General features: G+C 40.8%; 1 protein-coding gene across 1 annotated transcript in view; it reads left to right on the top strand.

The window, feature by feature from the left end:
- The first annotated feature begins 205 nt into the window (after positions 1–205).
- SERPINI1 (serpin family I member 1) overlaps positions 206–15,953 on the top strand; it is a 46,686-nt gene continuing 30,938 nt past the window's right edge. The window contains exon 1 of the mRNA XM_032192877.1: positions 206–259. The gene's annotated coding sequence lies outside the window, so the exon portion shown is untranslated. The remainder of the gene's footprint in view (positions 260–15,953) is intronic.

Below are 15,953 nucleotides of genomic sequence, written 5' to 3'. Positions count from 1 at the left end.
GGGCCCCCTGGGAGTTGTAGTCCGCCGGCCTCAACCACCCGCCCCACAATGCCGCGCGGGCGGAGGGAGGGCGCGAGGAGGAGGAGGCGGCGAATGGGAGCGAGGGGCGGGGCGGGGCGGGGCGGGGCGCTGGGCATAACCCGGTGCGGGAGGCGGCGGCAGCGGCAGTGCCCGCGGCAGGGCGCGGGCGGCGGGTGAGGGGCGGTGCTGCTGGGCGGGCTCGCGCCGGTACCCAGCGGGCGGGCAGGGCGGCGGGCTGGTGAGTGCCCCCTGAAGTGGGGTTGGGCTGAGGGGGCTCCTGTGGGGCTGGGAGCGGTGGGGGGGAGCCGCCCGGGAGCGGCCGCTGCGGGGTTAGCGTGGGGTGGGGGCGCTGAGGGGAGCCCCCGCTGCTGCCCTCATGGTGCCCCCTGAGGGGCTCTGCCCAGCTCGGGGGCGCTGAGGGGCTCGGAAGGTGTCAGAGTTAACAACGAGCTCTGGTCTGGGCAGTGCGGCTCCGTTTTGGGTTGGTATCCGCGTTTTTGGTGCGTTGCCGTGTAACTTTTTAACAATTCTGCGTGGCGCGAGCTGCTGTGAGCAGAGCTCCAGGTCCCGGCGCTAACCCGCGGGTGGGGAGGGGGAGCCCGGTGCCCACCGAGCCGGGCTCCGACCTCTTGTAACGCTGGGATGCGAAGGGGAGAGGCTTTGGCACCTGCCCGAGGGCACCGTGCTCACCCCACGCGTGTTCCTGGTCGCTGTCAGCTCCCTGCGGGGGAGCCAGCACAGGGCTGGCGGTGCTCCGCTGTCCTGGCCGCCAGCCTGCCTTGTTTTGCTCGGGTCCGTGTGTGTCAGCCCCTGTGTCAGCCGCTCTGCGTGTCGTGCTGGTGAAGGATTGTTCCGAACTTGCACGGTTTGTGTGTGCTGTTCGTCGCCTGCTGTCTCCGGTTCCTGATTTCTCGTCTCACCGTTTCTGATGCGGTCAGTGCCTCAGCCCAGGAGGAGGTGATGCTGCCCTGCTTAGGGGAGGGAGACTTGCCAAAATGTCATAGCATGCGCCTGTCTGGGGTGCTTTCACTTCTCAGTGAAACTAGCATGCTTTAAAGCTACAAAGTTGCAGTCCTGCTAACACCTGAAATATCCTATCTAATGTATATTATTTATAGGATATAGTATATCCTATCTGATGATACTTTATGATGCTCTTTTTCAGCACTGAGGTTTTAGACCGGTTTCATTCTTGGCTATTTTTGTCTTTTGTATTTTTAAGTACAGTTGTAACTCTAAGCTTGGTGAGGAGTGACCCTCAGTAAGGTGAGGGAGAAAGAAGGGATGATTGTTGGCTTTGTACTTCAAGCTATGGATGCTCTACAGGACTGCACAGGGCAATTAGGAGGCAGCACAGGGTGCAGGTTTGTGGTGAGGCTAAGTTTGCTGTTCGTTTTATACACAAGCTGCAGAGTTTGTACTGACCCTGCAAGACTGCCCATCCTAGGTGTTAATGCTCTCATGCTGATTTTGGGCTTCTAAATTTGTTTTAATTCTGTTACACTGTTAGCCACTTCCCATGAATGCTTTGGTCATGTGTATGTGAAGGTATTCCTGAAGTTGTCACTCATCTTCTTACCTCTTTTTGAAACTGTACAGTACTCCGTGTGTCTGAATCCTCTAGCTACAGCAGTGCATCTCAATCAAGCTGCTTCCAAAACTGCCCTGGGATTAATGTACCTGTTACGTGACTTGGTTCCTACTGCAGTGTGAGGCTGTGGTGAGCTTCTGGTGCTTAATTTTAAGATCTGTCTCTTGTAACCTCTCTTCTTCTATAAGAAGGCATGCACACAGTCTGACAGGGTTCTAGGAGTGTGTCTGACCACCTACACTGCTACACTTACTACACTGCTGTAATTGCTCAGATGACACCTGCATCTACAGGATAAATGTCATATGCTTATCTGAAGCTTAATAAGGTTAGGATTCCTCACATCAAGTTCTAGCTACTTCTAGGTCTTTAGATTATTTTTCATCTACTGTACCTAACTTTTTTTTCCTCAAACTCAAATTTATTTTGTTGCTCATCTTCTATGAAGACACATTTGATGTGGTTGAGTACCTCTTAAAATAATTTCTGGCAAACCATGTTCTGAGCAGGCAAGACTTATCGTGCCTTTGTAAAACAGAGGCTGAATGTGAATAGATACAAGATGCATTTGTTCTATGCTATGTATTTAGGTTGTCGTCATCTCCATCATTCTGTTATTAAAATAATCTTACAAATCAAAATGTAAACATTTTTAAAAATGAATGCCTAGTTCCCTCTATTTGTATATATAGCTGTGTATCGTTGATACTGTGGGTATTAATGGTTACAGTGTAATGGACAGATGGTAGGGAAAGACATCTACGTAGTCAACTGTGATTAGTGATAACTATTTTTGCTCATGTGCACTTAAGAACAGAGTAGTTAATTTAAATTTGGAAACATCTTTAAAATTCTTGGGTTTAATTTGTGTCTTGAATACTGTTAGTCTTCTGAACTGGATGTCAGAAGGTTAGTGGAATTTTGGTAATCAGACTACACTAAATATAAACTTAGAGATAATCTATGCATTCTGTTAATAAATGGAGCTATGCTACATTGCCTTAGTAAGCTTTCATTTCTCATATTAGTCTCATACGTGTGCTGTTGCTTGTTATTTCTTCAACTAAGCCCAAATTGTGAGCTGTCTAGTGACTTGTCCCTTAAAAAACAGCCCTTCCTGGTAGGGAGGTCACTGCCTGGCTTCCCTGGCAGGGCAGTAGTGGTGTTCTCTACTGCCTCTTCACGTCTTGAGTAATTCTGAACAGCATCTCGTTTGGTGGCCTGAAATGTTTGATAAGGAGTTGTTTTTATGGGGTGTGATTAAAATATCAACTCTAAGGTCACATTCTGCTTTGTTTAATATACTTCAAAGCTAATGATTATGAAAACTGCGGAGTGTGGCTAATGTGATAAAAGCTGCGCGAGTTATCCACATCCCTTTTGGTCTTTCAGAGTCATTGCAAAGCAGCTTGTAGCTATGAGATGTAAAAAGAGGAAAATTTTATGTTGATACAAGCTAATGAGTTAAATATGTGCCTTGCTTTTAGGTTAATAAGATTTGACCTTCTGTGTTGTAGAGGATTTTTGGTTTAGCTTAGTGTTTAAATATTATGATGATTTTTTAGGAACATTTTCTTAAATCTTGAGACTATTCTTCCTGGAAGAATTAATAGTAAGTAATATTCCTGCCAGGAGGAGAAAGTTGAGCAATGTGGCTGTGCTCAGATATAACCAAATCACTAGCCTCTTAATCAGAGGGCATCTTTCTGTTTATCTGGTTGTGCTTCAACCCTGCAGCTCTTCAGCATTACCATTGCATCTGCACTAATAATCACTTAATAATGTAAAGTGTATCTAATGTGCCGTGTATGTCTGAGAAATTTAAACTCACGATGACTTGATGGGTCTAATGGACAGCTGGCTCCTGGGAAGATCTCCTGTCAAAATTGAAACTGCGCTGTGTGTGTAGTGGGATTTCTGAACTAAGCAAACAGGAGTGCTGGTTAGCTCACAGTGATCCCTCTAAGCCTTGGAAGGACTTCAGTTCCTGTGCTCATCTGCTTTCATATACTCTATGTAATAGGCTTATTTTTTCTTGTGTGGGAAGGGAGAGCTATCAATTGCTTTCTAACTTCTTCTAACAACGTATTTAAGACTGTCTTACTTCAGGAATTCTCACTGAATTCTCTGAATTTTGCTCAGACACCGCAGCAAGCACTTTAATTGCCTTTGCAGTAAAATATGCCCAGACTCTTGCTCACCAGTTGCATTTTGCATCCAGGACTTCTAAAGCACAGATGCCAGTCCAGCCCTTGGCTCTCCTGCAGAAGTTTGGAGTAAGCTAAAGACTTACAGACTTTTAAATGCTATTTTTAACTGACCTTGGCATGCCAGGGTAGTGTTAGGAGCATGGGTACTCTCCTAAAGACAGCCTGTCTGAATTCCTCATGATCACTGAGCCACTGGAGACTGCGTCCCGCCTTGACAATAGAGCAAAATGCCATTTTTCAGCAACTGCAATTTCTGTCTGAGGTAGCGTTTACTGCCCCAGTTTTTCCTGTGTACATATCAGTTATATAAGTTATCGCTAGAAAGAAAATAGGTTTAAAGATTTAAGACATCTCCTTAATTGGCACACTAAAATTGCCCTTTTGGAATGCTTTTCTTTGTACATTTAAATTAAAGCAGTTCTTGGAGCATTTAATGATTGGGTACTTCACATAGCAATTTAAGTTCACTGAAGCAACTCATGTTTTCTTTCTCAGATATCTATTTCAAAAAAAAAAAAAAGGTATTTGCTCTAGTTTCTAAACAACTTAAAGATATTTAAACCTCTGACAACACAAACAGCTACTGTAATGCCGAGTCTTCGACTTGAGATCCTCTTGATGTAAAGGAAAGATGCCTGGGTCTCTACCCACAGAGTTGAGTACGTGTAAGCCTGCAGGTGAATTGTATCCTTTTCATCTGCAAAAAGAAATATGAGAAGTGGGAGGAAGATAAGAAAGCAGAGTTATTTTTACTGTAAATATATCAGTTTATTGACTTGTTAGTTTCAGATTTATTCAGAAAGCAGGAGGAGGAAATAGTAATGTCTGCCAAAACCAAAGTCATTAGTGGGAGTCAAAAGATGTCTAATGATTCTTATAAGTATTAAAAAGGAATAAACCAGTATCTTATTAGACTGGATATGGACTTTTAAAACACTGTAGTAATTCTGTTTTGCCTCTAAAAGCATGTGCACTTACATATGGTGACTATAAGCCTCTACTGAAGTATTCCTAATAACTTTGCTGTAATAAAAACAGCTGCTGCCTGTAAAGTTTAAAAAAAAAAAAAAGCTGATTTTGTGCTTCTAAAATAAAGATTCAGATAATATTTGTCAAAGCTGACATTTGAGTCAAAGATCACAGAATAGCCTTTTAGTTTAATGCTTAATATGCCTCTCATTCCATGGTTTGATGTGAAAAATGAGATCTTGTTTCAGCAAGTTGTCCCGTGGCTCCCTGGCAGTGCAGAATTCATTCTGTTCCCCCATTTCTCTCTATCCAGAGAACTTATTACTGGAGGTATCCCAGTTGAGTTAAGAATAACAGGACGGTTGTGCATGAGAATCTGTGAAGGCAGTTCTAAAAGAACAACCAACCCATCTTGCAATTACGATATAAACAGCGAGATGCAGAGCTTTGCTCAGCACTGCTTTGGTCTTTCACTGCTGTGATCTTGCTTGCATCCTGCAGTAATGTTGACTGGTTTTCTTTCAGAGTAAACAGGAGGAATTTGTTTGCTACCAGTCCAAACAGCAAATAATAGTCTTTGAAATATAACTCCCGATGAACTTTGTCTGGAAAAAGTGTTTTAAAATGTGTTTTAGTCAGAAACAGGAGAGTGACTGATGAATAACTTCTCTACATACTCCCCCTGCCCCTCAACTGACAGGTGTGTAAAGAGCATCCCTAAATACCTATTGGAAATTCAGTGAGGCATGAGGTAACACTCCTAACAGAAGAATGATGTCTGAAGGAATAAGCAGCCCAAAACAAAGCTCGTGGTGCTTTGCAGCTGTGGCTGTGCTTGTTCTTCCTCCTGGGGACAGGCTCTGAAGTCAGGTGCCATTCATGTCTGCATGCAGCTCCTCATTTCTGTCACCGGTGTGGCCACTGCATGCTGTAACTGTGCTTGTGCTCAGTCTTCTGTAGGAGAGCCTTTGATTAGTCCTCCACAATGTCTCCGAGGCACAGAAAATGTCGTGGTAGCACAAATAACATGTGGATTCGGAAACGTTTGGAGTCTCCACTTGCACAGAAGCTACTCAGCATCATCTGTAGCTGGCAATTTCCATCTGCTCTCCCTGTAGTGCATGTGTTGAAATACTAAAGGAAGCAGAATACTAGCTTTATGAGGAGATACTGAGAAGAAAAACAAGTATCAGAAAAACAAGCAAGCAGAGATGTATTATGGAGGATACAGAGCAGCAGGGCAGACACAGAGGTTATCCAGGAGATTGAGTCAAACAAATTGACTCTAAGTAGATTATTTTGAGGGGATGAAATGCATGAATCAAAATGCCATTGGTAACTTTTCACGTGTGAAGGGAGGAAAATGTACATACAATATTATGACATCATTTACAGGTTTGATAGGGACTAATACCACATCTTCATATATGAAGTGACAGCAAAATACCAACTAGCTTTGAGAGGACAAGCTCACAACAAAAATAAATTCTTGATGTGATAAGAACATATTTCCCAACAAGAACTCTATCATATTTTCCTATTCAAAAGGAAAAGCAATCAATATAAGTTCAAATCTGCACACAAGAATGTTGCAAGGAGCTAAGTCTATCTAAGATGTTATCACCTTTACCTGCAGTGAAAGCCCTGAAGAGGAAGATGTATGTGTTGTTTGTGTTCCCACTGTATGTCATGTCAGTGTTGGTAGAAATGAATTGAATTAATATTTACCATCCCTTCCTAAATGAGTTTCTTATTAATTGAAATAATCTTGTAACTATCCTATCCGTGAGTTATTATTTAATTACTTATTACAATTGATAGCCTAGTTCTAAAGAAGAAGAAACTCCTTTGTCTGCTACTAAGATCTGAAAACAAGTAACTTAATCTATACTTAACCTGTATTTCTCCAGCATAAAATGAAACCAGGCTTTTCTCAAAGTAAAATCCAATAATGATTGTCAGGCATCTGGGTATTAGCTTTAAAAAGGTATAGGTCAATTAGGATGGGTTTAATACTTTTAACAACCTTCATGTGTTATACATAAGCTGGGTAAGCAACTAGGTGGCCATGACTCATCAGGCATGGTTGTCTTTGCCTTCCTAGATCATCTTGCAATAGATCTTGAGATACTAGATCATTCATGTTACTTTATGACAAATGATACCATTTGTTCTTAGACTTTCCATTATTAATTTGTGAGTCTTTCAGTACGGAAGTTGAATAATGCTGTCTGAAAGCTAAGGGTTGTAAGACCTAGGTATTGTTTGAATTGCAGGTGCTTTGCACTGTCCTGATCTGTTACATAAGCCTATTCATGATACTGGATAATGTTATGTATGTTCAAGGAGGTCATTAGAATACAGCATTCATTTAGAAAATGTTAAAGGTGATGATGCATCATTCACTTGTAGGAAAAACTCATTGTTGAGTGGAATCTTGTTCAATGGTGCGAAAATACTTGATACCCTTCTGAAACAAATTGTTTCATCCTTGAAGTTCTGCAAGGCTGTGTGTACAGCAGACACCATTAACATGAAATTCCCATCTTTCATGCTTAAATGGAGTAAATCTGAAGTCTGTTTGTTCAACTAAACAGCACTTTGGAACTACTTTACAGAGCTTAGTTGAAGCAATGTGCTCTATCCAGTTCACTTCAGTTGTGAATTATGGGGAGTACTGGAGACTTTTTGTTCAACTGCCACTCGTTTTATTTCCTTACATTTTACCTGGTAGACTACATTAATGAAAAATGTTTCTGACTGTCTTCTAGCTTATACAAAACATAGTTAATTAAGACATGTTATACTTTCTCCCCAGAGTCAAAGTATAATGTTCAGCTGGCCGACTTGCATGAATAATCCATCACTGTGAATCATTAATTTAGAAGACAAGCTATGGTAATTGACGTCCTTATGCAAGCCATGGAAATGCTTAGGGAAATCGCTTATTTTTCTTGTTGGTATATTTTTTTTTTTAATTTGGTTTAGAATGTTTCCTGGCCTGAGTAGTACTGGGCTGTAGCCTCTAAAGCAGAATCTAACCTTGGGCTAAGCTCGTGTGTGAATATTGGATGAGCCACTGTTCTTGGAGGTTTCTAACAAAAGGGCCTGACATGGTGATGATACCAGGCAGCAGTAGCCTTATGTGATAAAAATACTTCTCAGAAATCATGTTAGATCTGGTCATGCGAACAGGGATTACAAGAGCTAATATATACTGTGCTAGCTGGTATTTAGACCTTCCTATATTTTGGCATGGTGGAAGTGATTACCTGATGAGGTGACAACATGCTTCTGTGTGGAGGTAAGCACATCAAAGACTGACATGTATATTTGGTTGGAAGACTTGAACCTGAGGATAATTAGCACACAAGTCAAAATTCTTGTAAAAGTTAAATTATGCTATAACCATTTTTGTGTGTCAAGAAAAGCTACAAATTGTTGGCTTCAAAGGAATCCCTTCCATTCCCTAATGGAAATGTTAGGGTTTTACTAGCCTACAGCTGTACGTACCGATTTGTGATTGGTTTCTGCCTTCAAAACAAGGAAGACGTGGCTAGGTCAGTATCCCAGTGGGAGCCAGCAGCTTGATGGTATTTCAGTAATGGTTCAGAAGCACAATATCAATAACCCATAACAAAGGTATTGGGCTATCTTGGTGAAAGCACCAAGCCGTAGAAGTTCTTGTATTACTGATCAAGGAGACTTCAGTGTTTGTCTTTTATTGGCTGGTCTCTTACATAAAATGTCAATTTTAGATCTATGTGACTCCTGTATCAGCAAATTCTATTTTTCATTACATAAACAGAATGCTAGGAACGCATAGGAGGCTTGTATGCATGCATACTTCCCAAATAGATCCTTTATTTTTCAGGGAGGTGGGCACAATAACATTTGTTTCTTTTCTAGAGCCTGTTTCTGTACTGTTTGGTAACAGCTATCTGATCCCTAAATGTGATGTTAGATTAGGTCTGAATATAGTCTATAATTCAGTACCATAACTGACCCATACTATTGTTGGCTTTTCCACCTATTTTGCTTTTAATCTTAATTCTAGGATTCTAACTTCAATTCCTTTTCTTATTCCCTCCTTCCTACATTTTAACTCTAACACCGTGTATTCTCCCTTCACTGCTTTTTTTTTTTTTAACTTAATGCTTGTTTTCCAGAATGCTGTATTTTTATTGTAGCTTGTCTGCTAAGGTTGAAACTTTCAAAATCCAGAAGTGACTTGTTAGTTAAAGCCTTCTGCTTTTTTTAGTGGTTCATAGGCATGCTAGAAAATTCCATGTTGAATCTTTTTCTAAGCTCAATTATGCAAGTCTGAACAGTAACAATTCTGGTTGTTCTTCAGTTAGCTACTCAAAATATAAAGGGTGGATGGGGAAGTAGGAGGGGGAGAAAAGGACCTGGTGTGTGGGAGTGGCTTGGGTGAAATAATTTTAGGGCACCCTTCTGAGAGATTGTTACTGTTCTCTCAATAATTTGACTTTCCTTTTAAAAAAAAAAAGTTCTTGTAATTAAGTGACTGGTAGTTCTGCTTTAATTTCCTTCAGAACAGTTTCCTTACCCCTGTTGTAAGGGAATGGTTGAAAATAAAAATCATGGTAAGTAGCAAAATTTCTTCACATACATCCTTGTATTCTTGCTGTGTGGGTTTTGGGGTCCAGATGAATAGTCTAAGGACTTGAACTAGGAAATTTTGGAGAACTCTGAATATGAATTGAATTATGTAATTATATTAATGAATTACAAATAGATTCTTGCTATGATACTTCGCAAGTCACCCTCCAGCTAATAGGAGTCCAATCTATTCAGACCTTCTAAAACTTTCCCTGGATATTATAGGGGAAAAAATTGTTGTCTTAGCTGCTTGTCTATGTGCAAATAGTTAATTGTTATTGGTTAGCTACATTTAGAATACAATTACTAAGTTCACTATGTTATATTTAATAGAGTAAATAAAAAATTTAAGTATCTTGTTAGTTAATTCTGGGATTCCAGAGTTCAGCTGTAACTGCAGACTGTTCCCACTCATGCGTGGCAGATTTGTCTGGACACTAGTTCTGCATAGATCAGCTGATAGGATCTTGAAATATGCAAAGTACTTTTTCTGTCTGGGCAAAACTACCTTTCAGTTGGCACAGTTCTGCCTGTGGGCTCAGTTCATCACTGATAACATCTCTTGGATATTGACAGTTGAATTGAGTCCATATTTATTAAATCTGTTGAAGAATGTACCAGATTTTTTAGCTAAAATTAATTGCTGTTGCTCACTTAAAGTCCAGTGAAGCTCTGGTAGCTGGTCAGAATTTGTCCTTCTTTATGTTACTGGAAACAGGTGTGTCAAAGGCTGATTTTCTCAGAATTGCTTATCTGCTGATTAGGAGTAGTCCTTTTTCCTGGAATATTTCTCTCATTTAGGCAATAAGAGGCTTGCTTTCTCATGTGCTTGGCTGCTCCTGCTGCACTCTGGTGTGCTGCTCTCTGATCTCCAGCCCTGAGTGTTGACATTGTATGTAGGAACAAAAAGAGGCCATGTTCACAATAAGCTGGCATTTGAGCTAAATTCAACCATTTTGCCACTTTGGTTCAATTTCATAATGTGTGAAGCAGCATATTGTTAATTGCTCAGTTATTTAGAAGTGGTAACTGCATCTTCTGTAAAGCAAGATGAGCTCTGTCAATGTTTCTTCTGGACATAGAGTGAGTGACTTGGTGCTGGGACAATAAATGCACAATTGGGCTCTGTCATTAACTTCTTCCCCTATGGATTGAGAAACCCAACACATTCAAATTGAGTAGCTCAATATTTTGTAATAGTTCAAAGAATTATTTTTTTCATGCCTTTTAAATAGCAGTGAAGATGTGTAGTGAACAAAACTTGGTTCCTAATAGGTTTTATAAGCCAGCCATATAACTTGCAACATGGACATAGTCCCTGTTTTCATATGAGGCTCCGACCTGAGGTTGGAACCTTTCATGCCTGCCTTGCCAAAGAGTTGCATAAGCATTGAACCAAGAGTTTGCAATAGACCCTTCTTGGATTTCGCTTTCCATGGAATCATTTAGGCTGTAAAAGGCCCTTAAGTCAATGCGTATGAGGAGATGTATGTCAGCATGGGGATGGTGGAAATGTATGTTTGTATATGAAGAACTTCAAAACTCACTCATCCAGTTCATCTGTCTTTCCAGTCAACCGTTCCTTGACTCCTGACATGCTTGCCTCACCTTCTTAAATGACTCTATGGGATGTTAGGTAGATCTAGAGCCTCCCCCAGATGGTCTGTTCCAGAGCTTCATTGTCTTTGTTGTAAACTATTCACTCTAACCTGGCATTTGGTTGCTGCAATTTGGGATTGTTCTTATCCCATTTACTGTGTGCATGGAGTCAGAATAGTGTTTTGAGTGCTCTTTTCCACCTTCTTCCCTTTTTGATATCAAACAAGAAGATGAAATAAAACAACCCCAAACTGGCAGACTTCGAGCTTTTAAATCCACATTACTTTGATATTTGGCTACCTCAACTGGCATCATTGTTAGTCCAATTACGGAAATAAGCACCTGCCTTATAGAATTCATAACTGGGCTGGAGTCACAGCCAAGCTCAGGAGTAAATTACTTAGGCATAAAAAATTCTCCTGGTTTTTGAAAAGTACTATTTCAGAATACAAGGTAATATTTCACACTAACCATCTAGCGCTCTTATTCATTAGCAACACCAGAAGACGTACACTGAGACATCCATGGTTTGATCAGGACAGCGTTAAAAGAAGTTAATAGTAAGCTTGCTTCGCCCAGGAGTGCAGAGCAATTGTTAGAGGGGTTGGTGAGCTGACAAATAGCAGGTTAATGTGGGTCCTGTCCTGTTCCCTTCCTGAAACAGTTCAGCAAAAAGGCAGTGATGAGACTTCAGCAAAACTGTGCAACCTGAGGACTTTGAGGTAGTTAATGGTCTAACTTTGTAATGTCGTGGCCTGAATCATAGAACCATTTAGGCTGGAAAAGACACAAGATCAAGTAAAAGCTTTATATAAGCATGTTAAATGAAAAGAACCATAAAGATGTTTAATAAGGCCACACTAAAGATATTTTTTTCTAATGCAGCCTCAGAGTGGGAGTTCAGATGGTGTTTGAGGTTAGGGATCAACTGTGAACATTCAGGCTTGCAATTAGAGCTCTGATAAACCTGTTTTCAAGTCTTGCTGTACTTAGTTTTCTTAATCCATTATTTTACTAGGCCTTTCTTTGCCCCTCCTATTACATGGCAACAATTCCTGAAACCCAGTGAATCACGGGAGACAAATGTAAGGCTATTAATTTCTGGATAGAGACATAAGTCTTACCTAGCCAAGTGTGTGTTTGTCTGACATCATTAACATTGTATTTGGTAGCTACAGTAAACACGGAAATACTGCAACTCCGTGTGTAACAAAGATTGGCTTGTTTAAAGGCTAGCTTTTTTAATTTAGTGTTAGAGGAAAACATGGGGTGAGTTTTTATTCCGTTATTAATATGGTAGGTCACTGCAGACCAGGAGCTGGAAAAGGTGTCCTGTTCAAGGTTTGATGTTTGCACTTGGCTTCTCTATATTTTTATGGAAACAAGCACCAAGCTGATGTCTCAGCTGATTACCATTTGCTTTTTAAGCCATGCAGAAGTGCCTGCCATTGAATGTCAAACAGGATTGGACTCTTGATGCTGATAAATTGTTTCCACCTGTATGCAGGCAGCTTACTGCTTAAAGCAAGTCTTTGAGTGTGGTTCTTCATTTGGAGCTTTTATAGTCCTGTTTCCTTACTGAACAAAGGAGAAATAAGCTTGAAATTAACATCAGGTGGATAACTTCATATTGTAAGTAATGCTTCTGCTTTTAATTCCACTACCATGCCTGATTTTTCTCCCTCCAATAGCCATAATTTAAAACATGTAGTGCATCAAGGTGATGAACTTCATATGATGGAGATGGCTGGAGTGTAGAACCTACAAGGTGTGCAGTTGATGTGTTTCTTCAAGGGTTAACAGCTTCTTTGTATGATCAGAGGTGAACTTTTGCCCATTTACACTTTGGGGTGTACTTGGAACCACCAGAATAACTGTTCTGCAGTGAGTAACTAAAAAGTCTGCATGCTCTGGGCAGTGCTTTGCAACAGCTGCACTAACTGCAGGAGGTCTGTATGAGGCAATGTGTTCTTGCTGATTGTTGGCTAATGAGTCTGCTGCTGAGATGTATTGATTTGAAAATTAAAATATCTCTTGTGTGCTAATGGACCTGGGTGGCACACAGTGGGGTCAAAATCCCTTGCTCTGAGGTACAGCTGTCCACCTCACCTATTTAATGTCTTCATTTAGTCTTGACCAAATAACCTGTGGTGCGCTTGAAAATTGGAATCGTATATACAGTCACAAGAATTTGGGTTAGCCTGTTTGTTTTTCAAAGCCAAGCTAATTAAGATGATTAACCTAATTTTTCGGAAGGGTGTGTGTCTTACCCACCAATGTAAAATACCAGACGCGCATGAATCATAGTCTCTAATACAAAATACGGGGCTAGCATTATATTGTATCAAAGGGCAGAATTAATATTAACTTGCCATAGGAAAGCTTAGAGGAAACACCTACGACTTACTGGAAAACAAGTAGTCATATTTTTGGTGAGGGGGACTGAGGTTCAACCCTGACTCTTCACTGAATGTAGGTGTTGGAAATGTGTCGGTTGCTTTTTGTAATGGATTGGAGCTCTCCAGTTATAAACTTTTATGATCTTAAATACATAGATCTGGGTGAAACCTGCCCCATGTATGTTCATATTGCCCCCAGGGAGACTGTATAGGTGTGAGCCAGTGAACAACACAAGTGTTCCACGTTTGCTTTTGGTCATATGAGTTACTTCAGCATTTACTTTCAGATCTAACATGATACAGGCTTCTGTGTGGGACAGTAAGCAAGATTAAAACAAATTCAGCTCCCTGCATGTGGTCTTTAAGTGGCTTATCATGGAGAGGATACTTGGAGCAGCATCAGTTCTCATAAACACAAGCCAATGAGGCTTGCACAGTGATCTTCAAGGCCAAATTCCACCTTCCAGACACAGCTTGAATACTGGACTCTAAACTGAGCTGTTTTGCCCATGGTGAGCCAGAAGGGATTTATTGACAGCTGTAGGTCTCAAAGGCCAGGATAAACAAAACTGTTAGAACAAAAACAGTGAGTAGTTTCTTTGTATCTTTAAGTAAAATGAGACTTATTTTTTCCTATAACTGAAGAATTTGTATTTCTTTGGTGCACATCATCTATTGGGGACAAGATGCCTACACAGGTATTTTTCCTCTATAGAAAAGTTCCACAGAAAGCAGGGATTTTTTCCTCCATGGCTTTCATTCCACTTCCCACTTTGCTGTTTATCCCTTGGAAGTGCTGCTGTTCCAAATGCCCTCCGAACAATTCCAATAACGCATTGCTGAATTTGTTTCTTGACTTCATACCTTGTCTGTTCACCCAGTTTGAATAGTATGAGGTTACTGTTTCATTTTTCTAAGGTGGCAACCTCGTGGATGCAGAGAGGTGAGAGGCAGGAAGCAACTGAATGATGTGGAAGAAAACGTGAGGACTTTTAGTCATAGTTCAGCTTACATGAAATAGCGGACAGTTCTTTCTTCTTGCCCAGGTACTGGAAGTTGAACAGTTGTCTGTATTGGTTTCTATAACCATGATCCAGAGAGCTTCAAAGCTCCAGATGCTTTCCTTCTTTCCATGTTTGCAGATCAATACCTTGATGTATTTATCCCTCAAATAGAAGGGGATAAACTTGGAGGTTTGAAGCTGAAGAAATCACGGAGATAAAACAGGAAAGTGAAACTTTTGAAAATACGTGGAAACAACTAGCACAGCAATGATGCTGAAGCTTGAGAGATACAAAATGGTATTGGCCTTAGGGTAGGAGGAAAGTTTTGTTTGTTTTCTGCAGGTCTTCTATGTTTCTCTTTCCTTTGGGAAGTTCAGTGATCAGCACCCTTCACATCAAAAAGCCTAGGTTGGAGTTTCCTGTTGTACAAAGTCTGGGGTGGAACATCTTGCTGCCTGAAGTTTGCATCGAGATGATTCTGGTTTTAGAAGTCTTTATTTTGTAACAGATGTTCTGATGTTAAATACTCCAAGTGGGGAATCTTGAATAGCATTAGTGTTAAATGTTGTTCATTGATTCAATTCTGCTGGTTCAGAAGTAAACACTAATACGTTTTTTTCTTGTCTTTGTCTCAGTTCTGGTGTGAGACAAGCTTTACAACTGTGTTCACTTTGGTTTTGTATCAATAGTGGCTCTGTGGTCAGGCCTGGCATGCTTGCCAAAACAGCTCTTTCAGCTGGTTTCCAAGCAGTCCTTTGGAGGTCCTGTGCAGCCTCTACCAGCAGGCTGCTGCTGGCCTGGCCTTGGTGGCATGCTCCTGAGCTGTTGTGGGCTGGCATTTAATGCCCTGCTGCTGCTGGCTGTCAGGGCCAGGGCTGTCCTGATGGCCTGTCTGGTGTGTGCAGCTGTTTCCAGGAGGAATTGCAGCTGGCTGAAAGCTCACCCATGGCTGTGGCTGCTGTTGTCTTGTCTTGTGCCTGGGAATGGACCATGAGGTGAAGTGATACCTGTGCACTGTAAATTATCGTTACAAAGATGATTTGCCACTTAATTAATTGGGTGTTAGCATCTACTTTAAAGCTAGGGTTAGCTGTTATATTTTTCTAAAGCAATCTGTGTGTCTTATTTGTGTGCCATGAGAAATTTAATTCTGATCTAAGTGGTGTAACAAGTGAATAATAACTCTCTTTGCAATAGTGACATTACCTAAATGTAAATGGAGCTCAATGTTGATTGCAAGTCTGAAGCCAATATTGTTTTGTAGATTAGAAAGCTGTTTTGTGTGTCTGACTTGCATTCAGTTCATGAAGTGATAGACTACTCCTTCTGAAATCCTGATACATTTTAATTAACTTTCTTCATTTTCTTGATTTAGTTGTATCCATAACCTGATCTTTTTTGTCTGAATTCCAGTTGAAGGAAGCCGAATCAAGCAGAAGTTAATGCTTCAATACATTGAACTTCTGAAATAGTCTCACAATGAGTATATGCCTTGTCTATTTAGCTATTTTGAGGTGATTTAAAGGCAATAGCTCTT

This window comes from Aythya fuligula, chromosome 9 (assembly GCF_009819795.1).
Source record: "Aythya fuligula isolate bAytFul2 chromosome 9, bAytFul2.pri, whole genome shotgun sequence".
NCBI classification, from domain to species: domain Eukaryota; kingdom Metazoa; phylum Chordata; class Aves; order Anseriformes; family Anatidae; genus Aythya; species Aythya fuligula.
This window is presented reverse-complemented; position numbering and strand designations above follow the sequence as displayed.